The sequence below is a fragment of the Mobula hypostoma genome, chromosome 2 (assembly GCF_963921235.1).
Source record: "Mobula hypostoma chromosome 2, sMobHyp1.1, whole genome shotgun sequence".
Classification (NCBI taxonomy): domain Eukaryota; kingdom Metazoa; phylum Chordata; class Chondrichthyes; order Myliobatiformes; family Myliobatidae; genus Mobula; species Mobula hypostoma.
Genome location: NC_086098.1, coordinates 127565344 through 127584723, shown reverse-complemented (window position 1 = coordinate 127584723; position 19380 = coordinate 127565344). Strand labels below are relative to the sequence as shown.

The 19380-nt window shown below is 42.6% G+C and overlaps 1 protein-coding gene across 4 annotated transcripts in view; it reads left to right on the top strand.

Annotated features, from left to right (window-relative positions):
* The window catches only part of kif6 (kinesin family member 6), a 611249-nt gene that overhangs the window by 484130 nt on the left and 107739 nt on the right, over positions 1–19380 (top strand). The window lies entirely within an intron of this gene.

The following is a 19380-nucleotide window of genomic DNA, read 5'->3' as shown; positions in this document are numbered from 1 at the left end:
CTAACAGCGGTCTACATTCCCCCCAGGCGGACATGGAGTGTGCTCTGAACATACTGTATGCCAACATCAGTGAACTTGAGACCAGGTATCCGGAGGCTTTGTTCATTACAGCCAGGGACGTCAACCAGGCTAACCTCAGAAAGGCGCTGCCAAAGTTATACCAACATGTCTCCTGCCCTACTAGAGGCCAGAATGTACTTGACCACTGCTACACAGCCGTCAAGGATGCCTACCATTCCGTCCCACAACCTCACTTCGGAAAATCAGACCATCAGGCCGTACTCCTCCTCCTGGCTTACAAACAGAAACTGAAGCAGGACGTCATGGTGTCAAAAGTGGTGTCGCGTTGGATGGAGGAAAGGGATGAGGTCCTCCGTGACTGCTTTGAATCGGTGGACTGGTTAATATTCAAGGACTCAGCAGCTAACCTCGATGAGTATGCCTCAGCTGTCACAGACTTTATTTGGAAATGCACGGAGGACTGTGTGTCTCGCAAGACGATCTGGGTATTCCCTAACCGGAAACCTTGGATGAATTATGAGGTCAAGTCCCTTTTAAAGGCTAGAGCTGCGGCTTTTAGGTCCAAGGATACCAGTCGCTACATGGAATCCAGGCGTGAACTCCGGAAAGCCATTAAAGGCACCAGGAGGCAATATCGAGCCAAGTTGGAAGCCCAGGTGAACTAGAGGGATGCCGGTAGACTATAAATGAGATCACTGGGCACAAAGAAAAGGCTGGGAATATCAATAACTGTGACGCTTCTCTTCCTGATGAACTTAATGTATTCTACGCAAGATTCGAACAGAAGAGGAGCGTCCCGTTCCCTCTGGATGAACCGGACCTGGTGGTATTGAGATTCATCGTCACCGAGGAGAATGTTAGAAGGGCCTTCCTGAAGATAAATCCAAGGAAGACGACGGGCCCAGATGGCGTCCCGGGATGGGTTCTCCGGGCTTGTGCAAGCGAGCTAGCTGGAGTGTTTGCTGACATCTTCAATTGCTCCTTGCTTCAATCTAAGATCCCCTCATGTTTTAAGAAGGCAACAATAATCTTGGTGCCAAAGAAGAGTAAGGTGGCATGCCTGAATGACGATCGACCTGTGGCTCTGACATCAAGTGCTGTGAAGTGCTTCGAGCGATTGGTTATGACGTACATCAACGACAGCCTTGACACTTTGCAATTCACCTACTGGAGCAACAGGTCAACGGCAGATGCCATCTCTCTGGCCCTACATTCCTCCTTAGAACACCTGGAGAATAAAGACTCATATGTAAGGCTCCTTTTCATTGACTACAGTTCTGCCTTTAATACCATCATTCCAAACAAACAGATTCTAAGCTCCAGAACCTGGGCCTTAGCACTCAGATCTGCAGCTGGATCTTCAACTTCCTCACAGACAGGACCCAGGCTGTAAAAATAGGGGACAAGCTCTCCTCTACAATCACTCTGAGCACCGGTGCCCCACAAGGCTGTGTACTCTGCCCCCTGCTGTACTCATTATATACCCATGATTGTGTAGCCAAGTTTCCATCGAACTCAATATATAAGTTTACTGATGACACAACAATTGTAGGCCATATCTCGGATAATAATGATTTGAGTACAGAGTGGAAATTAAGAACCTGGTGGCATGGTGCGAAGACAACAACCTATCCCTCAACGTCAGCAAGAGGAAGGAATTGGTTGTTGACTTCAGAAGAAGTAGCGGACCGCATGACCCAATTTACATCGGTGGTGCGCAAGTGGAACAGGTCAAAAGCTTTAAGTTTCTCGGGGTCACTATCACAAATGACCTGACTTGGTCCAACCAAGCAGAGTCCACCACCAAGAAGGCCCACCAGCGCCTTTACTTCCTGAGAAAACTAAAGAAATTTGGCCTGTCGCCTAAAACCCTCACTAATTTTTATAGATGCACCATAGAAAGCATTCTTCTAGGGTGCATCACAACCTGGTATGGAAGTTGTCCTGTCCAAGACCTGAAGAAGCTGCAGAAGATCGTGAACACAGCCCAGCACATGACACAAACCAATCTTCCGTCCTTGGACTCACTTTACACCGCACGCTGTTGGAGCTGTGCTGCCAGGATAATCAAGGACACGACCCACCTAGCCAACACACTTTTCATCCCTCTTCCCTCAGGGAGAAGGCTCAGGAGCTTGAAGACTCATACGGCCAGATTTGGGAACAGCTTCTTTCCAACTGTGATAAGACTGCCAAACGGATCCTGACCTGGATCTGGGCCGTACCCTCCAAATATCTGGACCTGCCTCTCGGTTTTTTTTTGCACTACCTTACTTTCCCTTTTCTATTTTCTATTTATGATTTATAATTTAAATGTTTAATAATATCGATTTGTAATCCAGGGAGCAGGAAGCGCAGAATCAAATATCGCTGTGATGATTGTACGCTGTAGTATCAATTGTTTGGCGACAATAAAGTAAAGTAAAAGCTTTGTATATATATGTCTATTAAATTGTTAAGTTAAAATAAGTAGTACAAAAGAAGACATTAAAAATTAGTGAGGTAGCATTCATGGATTCAATGTCCGTTTAAAAATCGGATGGCAGAGGGGAAGAAGCTGTTCCTGCATCGCTGAGTGTGTGCCTTCAGGCTTCTGTACCTCCTATCTGATGGTAACATAACAGTGTGAAGAGGGCACGTCTTGGGCGGTGGGGATCCTTAATGATGGACGCCGCCTTCCTAAGCCACCACTCCTTGAAAATATCTTGGATACTACATAGTTATTATATCTACCACTATTGTACCTACCTCTACCACTTCCTCTGGCAGCTCGTTCCATATACTAACCAACTCTGTCCTTTACCCCAGACAAAGGTTGTGGCCATTCAGTCATTCCTCTGCCTGTCATGATTTTATAAATCTCTGTAAAGGCCATATATTATACTCCAGGGATAAAAGTCCTAGCCTATCCAGCCTCTCCTTAAAATTTCAATTTTAAGGGGAGGACCAGTACATTCTCGTAATTCTTTTTTGCACCCTTTCCACTAAACTGTTAACTGCTAACAATTTTTGTTTACTGAACTCATACAGAACTATGAGCAGAACGGATATAATAAATATGCTGAAGTTGCCAAATATGCAGCGTTTATCACTGAATTATGTGGCCTGGAGTCAGCAGTGATTTATATTACTGATGTTTTTGAATAGATGGTTGAGAATGATTAATTATGTTCTGTTAATTAGCCTAATCCATTCATTTATGAGTGATCTAGATGAAAGGATTAGGCTAATTAACTTGTGGATCTCTCAAAACATTGGGCATTGGGTGAGAAAGCATTATGCAGTGCTATCTGGCAGGATGATGAACACATTTAGCAAAACACACAAAATACTGGAAGAACTCAGCATGTTTGGCAACACCAGTGGAAATAAACCATCAATGTTTCAGGCTGAGACTCTTCATCAAGATACTCACATTGAACTTGTATATATCATTGAACCCTTTGAGGAACGCATGAGTGGGGTATGTACCCGCTGGATTGGTATAGTTGTAGGCAAAATTATATGGAGCATTGATGGGATCGACAATAGAATGTTGAAACTTTTTCTCAATAGCAGTGGTGTCTATAGCCAGAAGGCATAGATTTGAGGCAAGGGATAGATTTAGAAGGGATCTGAGAAAGAGCTTTTTCACCCGATGGATAGTTGGAATCTGCAACACACTGCTTGTGTCGGTGATGGGGGCCCGTATTCATGGAAGGTTTCAGAATTGTCTGGACAGGTACTTGAATTTGCAAAGCTTTGAAGACTCTGGACAAAGGTAATAAATTATGTTGGCATTTGTGGGTACTTGATGGTTGGAATGGACATGATCAGCTGAAGAGTCTCTTTCTGTGCTGTATATATCTATAACTCTATAACTTGCAAAGATATGACATTGCAACTAAACATCAGGAGTTGAGTAAAAAGGCAACCAGTACCCTACCAATTGAACACAAGAATCAAACACTGAATTCTAGCATTATTAAGAAAACCATTAGTTTGGTGAAATTTTCATCTTCTTCACTGAGTGCACAAAGTAATGCTTAAGACTTCATTTGACTGTTGGCTATGGTTTTGGTACCTCAAAAACACTGAAAAACTTTAGCTCTCTGTGGAATTGATTGTTCCACTGCCACCCTGTGGACATGATTAGTAGGCACACTACGTTCTTATGAAAAGTATAGATTAATTTTGGAAATCTGAAATGAAAACAAAGAGAAGCATTGGAAAAACACAGCAAGTCAAGCAACAACAGTGGAGAGAGATGGTACAATGGTTCAGAGAGAACAGCCACTGCATGCCATACCAGACACCCAGGTTTACTCCTCACCTTAGATTGGTATTAGATTAATTGGCTTGATGCTAGAATTAGACAACCTGAATCAACATCTTTGTTGGAATAGCTCATTAGTTCTAATTCTATTTGTAAGTAATGAAATTTATACCTTGAATCGTCATTGCAAACCTTAAGTAAACGATCAAGCCAAGCACTCCAGCAAAATGGAGCATAAGTTGAATCAGATATAACTCGGCATGTCTTCAATGACCCTCACCAAATTTTACAGATAGAAATCAATTTTCCCTGGATGCGTCACAGCATGCTGTGGTAGCTTCTCTGCCCAACACCACAAGAAATTACAGAGTTGTGGACACAGCCCAGCCCATCATGAAAACCAGCATTCCCTTCATGATCTCTATTTACACTTCTTGCTGCATCTGGAAAGCAGCTAACATAATCAAAGAACAACTCCCAATAATTCTCTCTCCCCCTCCCATATTGGGCAGAATACTTGACAACAGGCTCAAAGACAGCTCCGATTCTGTTATAAGACTCTTGATAAGGAAAAGCTCTTAACTTCTCAGTTTATCTTGTTGTGGCCCTTGCAATTTATTCATTCACCTGCTTTGCACTTTCTCATTAACTGTAACATGCAATACTGCATTCTTTTTTCTTCCCTTTATATTACCTTGATGTACTTATGTATGGAATGATCTATTGGATGCTATGCAAAATGAAAGCTTTTTACTGAATCTGACAATAATAAAACCAATTACGAATTATCAAAATCAGACACTGTTTGGATGGATATAAAAAAATTCCATGATGCTGTTCAGTAAGGAAGAATGCAATATTCTGCCTATGGTTCCAAGCCAGGAGTAATTTTAAATGTTGCAAATTGGAGTATGAACCGATGTTGGATTAGCTGCCAATTATTCCTCTATCCTGATCTGTGTTTCTATTAACTTCTGTGGAAAGTAAAGAACAGGCAGGATGTATAGTTTAAAGCCACTCACAGCATATTTTCCACCACCAGTAGAAGTTGAAATATTCCCCAATAACTGATAAGTTATCTCATTTCTTGTTTGATTATACTGTTCTGATCAAATTCATTGTTTTAGGTTCATACAGATTAATGAAGACTTCTCTTCAAAGTAATTCAATGGCTGAAAGTGCTTTTGAAATTACTCAGGATATGGAAGATGCTTTAATAGTAAATCAATTATTGAACCTTCCCAAATGTCCTCCAAGCTGTCTCCAATACTTTCACATACAGTCTGTAATATGGTGACCAGGACTTTGTGCAGTGTTCGAGGTAGCTATTATCCAGATTTTAAAAAAGAACTCCATTCTTGATTAGGTCATTTATCAAGTCATGCCACCTTCTGGAGTGTGTGGACATACATTCATATATTTCTCTATTCTCCTAAATATCCTACCATTTTTATCCTTGTCTGATTGTCCACATCCTTTTAACTCTCTTCTTTCAATGCATTCCTTATCAGTCCATTGATACCATTCTACAGTCTCCCAGTTTCTTCCTCTACACCAACCATACAAACAACTTTGTATGAGGCCTTCTCTGAGGCTCATCTAAGGTCTTCACTTCCTTATAACACGCCACAAAAAAAAAAGTTGAAGTAGTCTCCCAGTCATCATACTTATTCTCTCAGTTTAGTAGTTTTGGTCGAATTATTTCCTTTCCCCACTTAAAGTAAGACCTCAGAAAAGTTTAACAAGTTTGACAGCATCTTTTAGAAAGAGTAAAACAAAGTTAACATTTCAGGTTAATAGCCTTTCATGAGGCCTGTCTATATTGCTTAATGGAAGAGCTCACAGGTATGGATGATTAAGACCATAAAACATAGGAAAGGGATTCGACCATTCGGCCCTTCGAATCTGCTTCGCCATTTTCTCATTGCTGATCCATTTCCCTCTTAACTCCATTCTCCTACTTTGTCCCCGTAAACTTTCATGCCCTGACTAATCAAGAACCTATCAACCTCAACCGTAAATACATCCAATGACCTGTCCTCCGCAGCCACCTGTGCAATGAATTCCACAGATTTACCACCTGGCTAAAAAAATTCCTCCTCATCTCCATTCTAAATGGATGTTCCTCTATTCTGAAGCTGTGCCCTCTGGTTCTAGACTCCCCAAACATAAAAAAAGCATGCTCTACACATCCACTCTATCTAAACCTTTCAACATTCAATAGATTTCAATGACGTTCCCCTTCATTCTTCTAAATTCCAGTGAGTAAAGGCCTAGAACCATCAATCACTCCTCACACGTAAAGCCTTTCATTCCTGGAATCATTATTGTGTACCTCCTATGAACCCTCTCCAATGTTAGCTTCAAACAACAGGAATTCTGCAGATGCTGGAAATTCAAGCAACGCACATAAAAGTTGCTGGTGAACGCAGCAGGCCAGGCAGCATCTCTAGGAAGAGGTGCAGTTGACGCTTCAGGCCGAGACCCTTGGTCAGGACTAACTGAAGGAAGAGTGAGTAAGGGATTTGAAAGTTGGAGGGGGAGGGGGAGATCCAAAATGATAGGAGAAGACAGGAGGGGGAGGGATGGAGCCAAGAGCTGGACAGGTGATAGGCAAAAGGGATACGAGAGGATCATGGGACTGGAGGTCCGGGAAGAAAGACAAGGAGGTGGGGGGGGGACCCAGAGGATGGGCAAGGGGTATATTCAGAGGGACAGAGGGAGAAAAAGGAGAGTGAGAGAAAGAATGTGTGTATAAAAATAAGTAACAAATGGGGTACGAGGGGGAGGTGGGGCATTAGCGGAAGTTAGAGAAGTCGATGTTCATGCCATCAGGTTGGAGGCTACCCAGACGGAATATAAGGTGTTGTTCCTCCAACCTGATTGTGGCTTCATCTTTACAGTAGAGGAGGCCGTGGATAGACATGTCAGAATGGGAATGGGATGTGGAATTAAAATGTGTGGCCACTGGGAGATCCTGCTTTCTCTGGCGGACAGAGCGTAGATGTTCAGCAAAGCGGTCTCCCAGTCTGTGTCGGGTCTCGCCAATATATAAAAGGCCACATCGGGAGCACCGGACGCAGTATATCACCCCAGCCGACTCACAGGTGAAGTGTTGCCTCACCTGGAAGGACTGTTTGGGGCCCTGAATGGTGGTAAGGGAGGAAGTGTAAGGGCATGTGTAGCACTTGTTCCGCTTACACGGATAAGTGCCAGGAGGGAGATCAGTGGGGAGGGATGGGGGGGACGAATGGACAAGGGAGTTGCGTAGGGAGCGATCCCTGCGGAATGCAGAGAGAGGGGAGGAGGGAAAGATGTGCTTAGTGGTGGGATCCCGCTGGAGGTGGCGGAAGTTACGGAGAATAATATGTTGGACCCGGAGGCTGGTGGGGTGGTTGGTGAGGACCAGGAGAACCCTATTCCTAGTGGGGTGGCGGGAGGATGGAGTGAGAGCAGATGTACGTGAAATGGGGGAGATGCGTTTAAGAGCAGAGTTGATAGTGGAGGAAGGGAAGCCCCTTTCTTTAAAAAAGGAAGACATCTCCCTCATCCTAGAATGAAAAGCCTCATCCTGAGAGCAGATGTACGTCATTTCCTTGTTCTCCATTACTCCCTCTCCAGCACCATTTTCCAGTGGTCCAATATCTACTCTTGCCTCTCTTTTACTCTTAATATATCTTGTAAAACTTTTGATATTGTTAGCTATAGCTAGTTTACCTTCATATTTCATCTTCTCCCCCTTTAATGGCTTTTTAGTTGCCTTCTGTTGGTTTTTTAAAAGTTTACCTACCCTCTAATATTCCATTAATGTTTTCACTTTTGCTTTTGCTTATCCTTCCTGAGAGTCTCATTACAAACTGCCTCTGCTTGTAAACCAATAGCCCTGTCTCTCTGGGTCCCATTCCCCTGTCAAATTAATTCACGCATACCTTAACTCTGTTTATCATGGGTCTAAAGGCATAACTCAAAATTGTCAATAACAGTTCTGATTTATGGCTTTAGATCCATGAGGAACATGTTATAATGTGCACCTTCTAAAAATTAGCTGCCCTTAATAAATAGACAAAAATAGAAGTTCCAATTACAGAAAATTTGGAAAATGCTGGAAATGGATGATATTCCAGTTTATCAACAAAATGCGGAGGGATGTTTATGATCCTTTATCAAGACAATCCTGCACATGTTTGCTAACTAGGCTATCTTTTTTACTCTGGAGACACAAGTGACTTAAGGCACTGGAATCTCGAGCAAGACATAATCTGCTGCAGGAATTCAGCAGGTTGAGCAGCATCTGTAGGGGAAGGGATTGTCGATATTTTGCATTAGAACCATGTATCAGGACCAAGAGTGAAGACAGACAGTATAGCAGGGAGGGGGGAGCGGTGAGATAGGTACCTGTGGGTGATCGGTGGACAAGAGGAGTGAAGGAGGATGAACAGATGGAGTTAGGTGGGAAGAAGGTGGTTGGAGGTGAGAGACAGAGGCAAGTGGATAACATATGGAGGCAGCCAAAAAACGGGGCAAATGGAGCAAGGTTGGAGAGGAGAGAGTGAAGGTGCCAGTATTCTAAAACAGAACACAGAGCACAGGAATAAGTCCTTCAGCCCACGATGTATGTGCCAAGCATGATGCCAAATTATATTAAACTCTGTCTGTATGTGATCCATATGCATCCATTCCCTGCATATTTAAGTGCCCATCTAAAAGTTTCTTGACCACCACTTTCATATCTGTTTCCACTACCACTTCTCAGTGTAAAATATATCCCCTCTAAATGTATCCGCTCTCATCTTAAAGCTAGGCTGTCTAGTATTCATCATTTTCACCCTGGAAAATAGATTCTGGCTGTGTACTCCGTCTATGCCTTTCATAATTTTATAAAACTCTCTCCCCTCAAGCTGTGACACTCCAAAGAAAACAACCTCTCCTTATAACTAATGTCCTCTTGTCCAGACAGCATCTTGGTAAACTTCACATGCACCATCTGCAAAACTTTCAGATCCTTCCTGTAATGTGGTGAAAAGAACAATACACAGTACTCCAAGTGCAGCCTTACCAAAGTTTATTTCAACTGCAACATGATTTCTTGACTTTCATATTCTGCCTCTAGCACTGAAGTCAAGCATGCCACCTGCCTTCTTTACCACTCCAACTACTTGCATGGCCACTTTCAAGGAGATGTGGATTTGGACCTGTTTGCTCATTCCTGGTCTTACAGGATATTCGGATTTATATTGTTCTTCTGTAATCAACTCAGACAACTTAACAATGCAGAGGGAGTGAGCGAGTAGGCACAAAGATTTCTTGAGGTGACTGGAGTAAATGGAGATGTGAGCTGCAGGAAACAGAGGCTAGGGCAAAGGCAAGTAGGGCTTGCTTCATTGAGACCAGAGAGAACAGCAACACTGACCCTGCCAAAGTAAACACTGAGAGATAGAAACTTTCATAAACAGCTCTTAAGAAACAAGATACATTGAAAAAAATGGAAAGATGGTATAAGCAAATATTTCAAAGTGATTCAGGCAGAAGCATGTAATTCCTAATCATCATGTAAACCACAACACGTGCAATATAACGTTACAAAATCACTTTGAAAGAGCTCTCTGTATTTTTGTGTCTGAAATTCCAGTTGTGTTAACATCTGAAGGAAGTTATAGATGCATGGAAACAATTAATAAAATATGTATGCTTTAGCAGTGAGCACACTAATTGCCTGGAATTGCTCAAAATAAAAATACCGTGTGGGGTTATGTTGTCTAATCATATTACAGTTGCTGTCTCCATCTCTGAATTAATGGCATGCAAAATGCATCCATTTAAACTCCTGAATAACTATGACACCATTTTTTTTCTTGTTATCTAAACAAAAATGATCTGGTATTGCTCTAACTCAATCACAGATATATCAGGCTATTGCCACAGTTCAAAATATTAGTTACAAAATCATTGGAGGTCTATTTAGCTGCTGCTGTTTTCAATCTTTCATTTCATTAACTATTTCAAAGGGAGGAGAAATTTCAAATATAAATTCTGTTGACTGTTTCCTCCACCTCCTCCTTGATATGGACGTTTTACTTGCGATTTGATTGAATTTCTTAATTATGTTTATTTTGCATGCAGCATTCTCTCATTACTGAGTGGTGCTATAGGAACATTACTAAGAGGAGCATAAAGTCATAGAGCTATACAAAATGGAAAAGAGGCCATGCCAACCAAGGTGAAAGAGCCCAAGCGGCTCTTAACCTTGGCCATTTTTAATTAAGATTATGGCCAATCCTGTACATCATCCACTTTATTTTTATAGTACAGTTTTGCCAACCATGGTAAGAATGGATACCAGCTCGGTAGGTCGGAATTCGAAGTTCAGTAGGCAGCTTCCGTAAGGAATCACTGTACGTCCTTCCTGTAGAATGTGTGGATTTTCTTCAGGTCCTCCAGTGTCCTCCCACAGTCCAAAGACGTACTGGATAGGTTAATTGTTGATTGTAAGTTGTCCTGTGATGATGTTAGAGTGAAGTCAAGGTAGTCAGGTATTACTGAACAGTGCAGCTTGAAGGGCATGACATACTGTATCTCTAAATAAATAAAAAATAAGTCGGAGGTGGACTGGGCCGGCTGAGCTAACAGTTAATTGCACATCTCCATTTGCCCATGACAGATGGTGGTGAGCCACTGCAGTCCCTGAGGTGTGGGTGTAACAGCAATACTGTTAGGGAGAAAATCCCATGAATTTTACCCAATGACAGTGAAGGAACAGTAATATATATCCAAGTCAGGATGGTGAATGGCTTGGAGAGCAACTTCCAGGTCGTGGTGTCCCTGTGTTTTTGCTGCCTTTGTCCTTCTAACTGGCAGTGGTCACTTGCTGTAGTGCATCATGTAGGTGGTGCGAACTGCTGCTGCTATGCATTGGTGATAGAGTGAGTAGGTGTCTGTGGAAAGGGTGTCCATCAAGTAGGTTGCTTTGTGCTCTAGTGCTGAGTTTCCCGAGTGCTGTTGAAGATTCAGTCATCCATGGTTCAAAGTTTAAAGTAAATGTATGATCAAAATACATATATGTCACCATATACAACCCTGAGATTCAATTTCTTGCAGGCATTCACATTATATACAAAAAACACAATTGAATCAATGAAAATCCATTCATGATGAAATGGACAAACAATCATTGTATAAAAGACAGCAAACCATGCAAATACAAAAACAAATAAATAAGCAATAAGTATCAGGAACATGAGATTAAAAGTCCTTGAAAGTGAGAACAGTTCAGTGTTGTAATGAGTGAAGTTGAGTGAAGTTATCCCCTCCAGTTCAAGAGCCTGATGGTTGAGGGGTAATAACTGTTCCAGATCCTTAAGGTGTGGGTCCTGAGGCTCCTGTGCATCCATCCTGATGGCAGCAGCAAGAAGAGAGCATGGTCCGGATGGTAGGAGTCCTTGATGATGGATGCCGCTTTTCTACGCAGCAATCCATGTAGATGTGCTCAATGGTGAGGATGGGTTAACCTGTGATGGACTGGGCTGTACCCACTACTTTTTATGGACTTTTCCATTCAAAGGCATTGGTGGTTCCATAATAGGATGTGGTGCAACCAGTCAATAGACTCTCCACCACAGATCTATAAAGATTTGTCAAACATTTAGATGACATGCCAAATTTTCACAAATTTCTAAGAAAGAAGAGGCACTGCAGTGCTTTCTTCATAACGACACTTATGTGCTGGACCCAGGACAAATCCTCTGAAATGATAACACCGAGGAATTTAAAGTTACTAACCATCTCCACTCTAATTCCCTGATGATGACTGGCTCATGGACCTTCAATTTCCTCCTCCTGTAGTCAATAATAAGCTCCTTGGTTTTGCTGGCATTGAGTGAAAGCAACACACATCAAAGTTGCTGGTGAACGCAGCAGGCTGTTGTTGTTGTGGCATTTTCATTTTCATTCTCCCTCCTATACACTGATCCGTCACCACCTTTGATTTGGACAACAGCATTGGAGTCATCAGCAAACTTATCTGGATTTTGAACTCTACTTAGCCTCATAGTCATAAGTATAAAGCAAGTAGAGCAGTACAGCTTTATGGTGCACCTGTAATGATGGTAATTATGGAGGAGATGTTGTTGCCAATTCAAAATAACAGGGGCCTGCAAGTAAGGAAATCAAGAATCCAGTTGCATGAGGCAGTATTGAGGCCTACGTCTCAGAACTTATTAATTAGTTTTGATAGGATGATGGTATTGAAGGTCAACCTAGAGTCATAAGACCATTAGAACATAAGACATAAGAGCAGAAGAGGGCCATTCAGCCCATAGAACCATAGAACATTACAGCAAAGAAACAGTCCTTTTGGCCCTTCTTGGCTGTGCCGAACCATTTTTCTGCCTAGTCCCACTGACCTGCACCTGGACCATATCCTCCATACACCTCTCATCCATGTACCTGTCCAAGTTTTTCTTAAATGTTAAAAGTGAGCCCGCATTTACCATTTCATCTGGCAGCTCATTCCACACTCCCACCACTCTCTGTGTGAAGAAGACCCCCCCCCATGTTCCCTTTAAACTTTTCCCCCTTCACCCTTAACCCATGTCCTCTGTTTTTTTTCTCCCCTAGCCTCAGTGGGAAAAGCCTGCTTGCATTTACTCTATCTATACCTAACATAATTTTATATACCTCTATCAAATCTCCCCTCATTCTTCTACGCTTCAGGGAATTAAGTCCTAATCTATTCAACCTTTCTCTGTAACTCAGTTTCTCAAGTCCCAGCAACATCCTTGTAAACCTTCTCTGCACTCTTTCAACCTTATTAATATCCTTCCTGTAATTTGGTGACCAAAACTGCACACAATACTCCAATGCCTTATACAACCTCACCATAACATTCCAACTCTTATACTCAGTACTTTGATTTATAAAAGCCAATGTACCAAAAGCTCTCTTTACGACCCTGTCTACCTGTGACGCCACTTTCAGGGAATTCTGTATCTGTATTCCCAGATCCCTCTGTTCTACTGCACTCCTCAGTGCCCTACCATTTACCTTGTATGTTCTACCCTGGTTTGTCCTTCCAAAGTGCAATACCTCACACTTGTCTGTATTAAACTCCATCTGCCATTTTTCAGCCCATTTTTCCAGCTGGTCCAAGTCCCTCTGCAGGCTCTGAAAACCTTCCTCACTGTCTACTATACCGCCAATCTTTGTATCATCAGCAAATTTGCTGATCCAATGAAGTCTGCTCCACCATTCCATCATGGCTGATCCCAGATCCCACTCAACCCTGTACACCTGCCTTCTCGCCATATCCTTTGATGCCCTGACCGATCAGGATATCAACTTCTGCCTTGGGGAAATCATCCTTGTCAACCTCCCCTGGACTGTGTCCAATGACAACACATCCTTTCTGAGATATGGGGCCCAAAACTGTTGATAATACTCTTAAGTGTGGTCTGACTGGTGTCTTATAAAGCCTCAGCATTATCTCCTTGCTTTGATATTCTATTCCTCTTGAAATAAATGCCAACATTGTATTTAGTCATAGTCATAGTCATAGTCATAGTCATAGTCATACTTTATTAATCCTGGGGGAAATTTGTTTTTGTTACAATTGCTCCATAAATAATAAATAGTAATAGAACCATAATTAGTTAAATAGTTATATGTAAATTATGCCAGTAAATTATGAAATAAGTCCAGGACCAGCCTATTGGCTCAGGATGTCTGACCCTCCAAGGGAGGAGTTGTAAAGTTTGATGGCCACAGGCAGGAATGACTTCCTATGACGCTCTGTGTTGCATCTCGGTGGAATGAGTCTCTGGCTGAATGTACTCCTGTGCCCACCCAGTACATTATGTAGTGGATGGGAGACATTGACCAAGATGGCATACAACTTAGACAGCATCCTCTTTTCAGACACCACCGTGAGAGAGTCCAGTTCCATCCCCACAACATCACTGGCCTTACCAATGAGTTTGTTGATTCTGTTGGTGTCTGTCACCCTCAGCCTGCTGCCCCAGCACACAACAGCAAGCATGATAGCACTGGCCACCACAGACTCGTAGAACATCCTCAGCATTGTCTGGCAGATGTTAAAGGACCTCAGTCTCCTCAGGAAATAGAGATGGCTCTGACCCTTCTTGTAGACAGCCTCAGTGTTCTTTGACCAGTCCAGTTTATTGTCAATTCATATCCCCAGGTATTTGTAATCCTCCACCATGTCCACACGGACCCCCTGGATGGAAACAGGGGTCACCGGTACCTTAGCTCTCCTCAGGTCTACCACCAGCTCCTTAGTCTTTTTCACATTAAGCTGCAGATAATTCTGCTCACACCATGTGACAAAGTGTCCTACCGTAGCCCTGTACTCAGCCTCATCTCCCTTGCTGATGCATTCAACTATGGCAAAGTCATCCAAAAACCGCCTTCTTTACCACAGGCTCAACCTGTAAATTAACCTTCTGGGAGTCTTGCACGAGGATTCCTAAGTCCCTAAGCACATCTGATGTTTGAAACTTCTCCCCATCTAGATGATAGTCTGCACTATTCTACCTTTTACCAAAATGCATTATCATACATTTCCTAATACTATATCCCATCTGCTACATTTTTGCCCATTCTTCCACTTTGTCTAAGTCCTGCTGCAATCGCATTGCTTCCTCAGCACTACCTACCCCTCCACCTATCTCATATCATCCACAAACTTTGCCACAAAGCCATCAATTCCATTATCCAAATCACTGACAAACAATGTGAAATGTAGTGGTCCCAATACTGACCTTTGAGGAACACCACCAATCGCTGGCAGCCAACCAGAAAAGGCCCCTTTTACTCCCACTCACTCTTTCCTGCCTGTCAGCCAATCCTCTATCCATGCCAGTATCTTTCCTGTAACACCATAGGATTTTATCTTGTTAAGCTGCCTCGTGAGCTCCTTATCAAATGCCTTCTGAAAATCCAAGTAAATGACATCCACTGCCTCTCATTTGTCCACCCTGCTTGTTACTTCCTCAAAGAACTCTAACAGATTTGTCAGACAAGATTTCTCTTCACAGGAACCATGCTGACTGACTTATTTTATCATTAGTCTCCAAGTACCCTGAAACCACATCCTTTATTATTATGCTGATCTGTCACCATCTTTGATTCGGACAACAGCATAGGTGTCATCAGCAAACTTACCTGGATTTGGAACTCTACAGCCTCACAGACTCCAACACTTTCCCAACCACTGAGGTTAGGCTAAATGGCCTATAATTTCCCTTCTTCTGCCGTCCTCCCTTCTTAAAGAGTAGAGTGACATTTACAATCTTCCAGTCCTCCAGGACCACACCAGAATCAAGTGATTCTTGAAAGATCATGACCAATGCATCCGTCATCTCTTCAGCAACCTCTCTCAGAGCTCTGAGATGTAGTCCATCTGGTCCAGGTAACTTATCCACCTTAAAACCTTTGAGTTTGCCTAAAACTTTTTTTCCTTTGTAATAGCAAAGGCACTCATTCCTGCTTCCTGATACTCATGGACCTCTGGCAAACTGCTAGTATCTTCCACAGTGAAGTCTGATGCAAAGTGCCCATTAAGTTCATCTGCCATTTCTTTGTCCCCCATTACTACCACACTGACATCATTTTCCAGTGATCCAATATCAACTCTCACCTTCCTTTTACTATTTATATAACTGAAAAATCTTTTGGTATACTGCTTTATGTTATTGGCTAGTTTGCCCTCATATTTCATCTTTTCCCTTCTTATAGCTCTTTTAGTTGCCTTTTGTTGGATTTTAAAAGCTTCCTGACCATCAAACCTCTCACTCACTTTTGCTACCTTACATGCCCTTTCCTTAGCTTTTATGCAGTCCTTAACTTCCCTAGTCAGCCACGATTGCCTACCCCTGCCATTTGAGAACTTCTTCCGTGGGACACATCTACCCTGCTCCTTGTGAACTATTCCAGAAACTTCAGCTATCTCTACTCTGCCTTCATCCCGCCAATACCCTCTGCTATCCACCTGACCAAGCTCCTCTCTCATGCCTCTGTAATTCCCTTTATTCCATCGTGATATTGATATATGTAACTTATGCTTCTCCCTCTCAAATTGCAGTATGAATTCAGTTATATTATGATCACTGTCTCCTAAGGATTCTTTTACATTAAGCTTCCTAATAAGACCTGTGTTATTACACAACATCCAATCTAAGATAGCCTTTTCCCGAGCAGGCTCAAGAACAAACTGCTCTAAAAAGCCATCTCGTAGGCATTCAACAAATTCCCTTTCTTACAATCTGGCACCAACCTGATTTTCCCAATCCGCTTGCATATTGAAGTCCCCCATTACAATTGTGTCATTGCCCTTATTATATGCCTTTTCCAGCTCCCTTTGCAATCTCAGCCCCACATCCTGGCTACTATTTAGAGGCCTATATATGATTCCCATAATGGTATTTTTACCCTTGCAATTTCTTAACTCAACCCACAAAGATTCAACATTCTCTGACCCTATGTCACCTCTTTCTAAAGATGTAATTCCATCTCTTACCAACAGAGCCACACCACCACCTGTGCTTTCCTGCCTGTCCTTTCAATACAAAGTATGTCCTTTGATGTTAAGCTCCCAGCTATGGCCTTCTTTCAGCCATGACTCACAACATCATACCGACCAATCTCTAACTGCACCACGAGTTTGTCCGCCTTATTCTAAATGCTATGCATATTTAAATACAACAACTTCAGTCCTGCATTCTTTGCCCTTTTGAATTTTGCTTCTGTGGTACAATTTAACTCTTTGCTGTGTCTGCATTTGTAGCCAATCACTGGTTTGTCCTTCCTTATGTTCATGTTACACCCATCATCTACTTGTAAACTTGCTGGTTCATCCTCAGCTCTATTGTACTGGTTCCCATCCTCCTGCTATATTAGTTTAAACCACTCCCAGCAGTTCTCATAAACCCGCCCACATGAATATTGGTCCCCCTCGGATTCAAATGCAACCCATCCCTTTTGTACAGGCCGTACCTGCCCCAGAAGAGGTCACAATTATCCAGAAACCTAAATCCCTGCCCCTTGCTCTAATTCTTCAGCCACACATTTATCCGCCACCTCATTAGATTCCTATCCTCACTGTCGCGTGGCATAACATCAGTCCTGAGATTATGTAGGCTCCTCTGCCTCCTGTGACCTCTCCTTTGTTGTCCCTATCTCTGGAGTCTTGCTCTTTGGCCTCTGCCTGTATGCATGCAGATGGTCAGATTTCCCGAAATATGGGCGATGGCTAGAACTATAGCCATTCCTAATTGTGACCTAACAGTGGTTGAGTGTGTTGGGACCTCCTGACTGCAGGTAATATGTTGATGATAATTGGGCATGGATTTCATCAAGCAAGCCTAACTGAAGTCTCTAACACTGATTTGAATGGCATTGAGGTTGGCTGTTTCTTGTTTGCTGATCATGGCACTCAGTACCTCAAGTGCTTTTTGCTTAACATCAACCTTTGTCAGTTATGTAAGCTGCAGGCAGGACCATGGAGGAGAACTCTCTTGGTACATAGAATTGTTGGCACTTAATTATTAGATGTTCCAGGTCGGGGAAACAAGAGTTCGAGAACACTACCTCCGAGCACCATGAAGTGTTCAACATAAAACACAGACTCCCTCCTTTTGCCCTCTTCGAATCATCACTCCAGTCCATCCAGTGGAAAGAGAAGCCCACGGGTTTTACTGACATTTCTCGCTTGGCTATAGTAAGCTATTTCTCCATGAAGCAGAGAACGTAGTAGTGTCTCGTTTCCCTCTGGTACAGTAATCTTGCCATTAGGTCATCTATCTTGATCTCCAGTGACTGTGCTTTAACTAACAAGATGCAGGATAGAGCAAGTTTTACACCTCGACGTTTTAGTCTGGGTTGGATTCCTCCCCTTCTCCTTCACCCTGCCATTTTGACATACCTTCATCTGCTTAAAGGTGCTGTACCTGCAGTGAGAGTAGTTCAGAAGGAGTGTATTTAGAGGTTTTGTAAGCTGCCTGCAAAGCGTTGCCATGTTTCATGCTTCCCAATGGCTTCATTTTACCAAGGCCCCATGATGCCATATTTGCTCATAACCTACTTGAATGTCAAGGGCAGTTGCTCTCACTTCACCTGCGGATTCGACTCTTTTGTCTATATTTGGACCCAAGACTAATGAGGTCAGGAGCTGAGTGACATGGGCAGAACTCAGAATGAGTTTCTTTGACCTGGTTATAGCTAACCGAGTGCTACTTGGCAGTTCCATCTACTGTATTATCCTTTCCTTCAACCAACTTTCAGAGTTATATTCTGCATACATACTCTAATAATAAAATGAACCTTTGAACCTTTGCCCCTTTGACTTTGCTGATGATTGAGAGTAGACTTATAGAATGTTATTGACTGGGTTGAATCTGTCTAGGATCTTGTGGACAGGATAATACCTGAGTAATATTCCCAGTCAGGACAATAATGTTGGGCAGATGCCAGTGTTGCAACCGTAGTGGAAAAGCTTGGCCAAAAGTGCTGCATGTTCTGGAGCATGAATGATCAGTACTATTACTGGAGTCCATATCCTTTTCAATATCTAATAGCTTCAGTCATTTCTTGGTCACATAATCAAATTGGCTGAAGACTGGCATCAATAATTCTGGGAACCAATGGAGGGGGTTAAGTAGCACATCTACTTGGTACATCAGGCTCATGATCTTGCATAAATGCTTCAGCTTTCTCCCTTACACTTCCATGCCTGATTCTCATGCCCTTCATCATGAGCAATAAAGGACACTTGCATGTATATTTGCAATCTAAACTTCCTATGCTGCTTGGAAACCAATACAATACCTTGCATTGGGCAGCATCTGGAAGTAATTGTGCTTCACAACTCCAGCATCTGGGGTTTAGTCTTGATTTTGGGTGAAGTTTGCATTTTCTCCGTATGACCACATGGGCTTTTCACAATGCTCTGGTTTTGTTCTACTTCTCAAAGACATAATGGTTTGGAGCTTAATTGGTTACTGTGATTAGTCCCTAGTATAAAAGGATGATAAGAATATCTAGCTGGAGTTAATGGACATGTGAGAGATAATGAGTTACAGGGACACATATGAAAA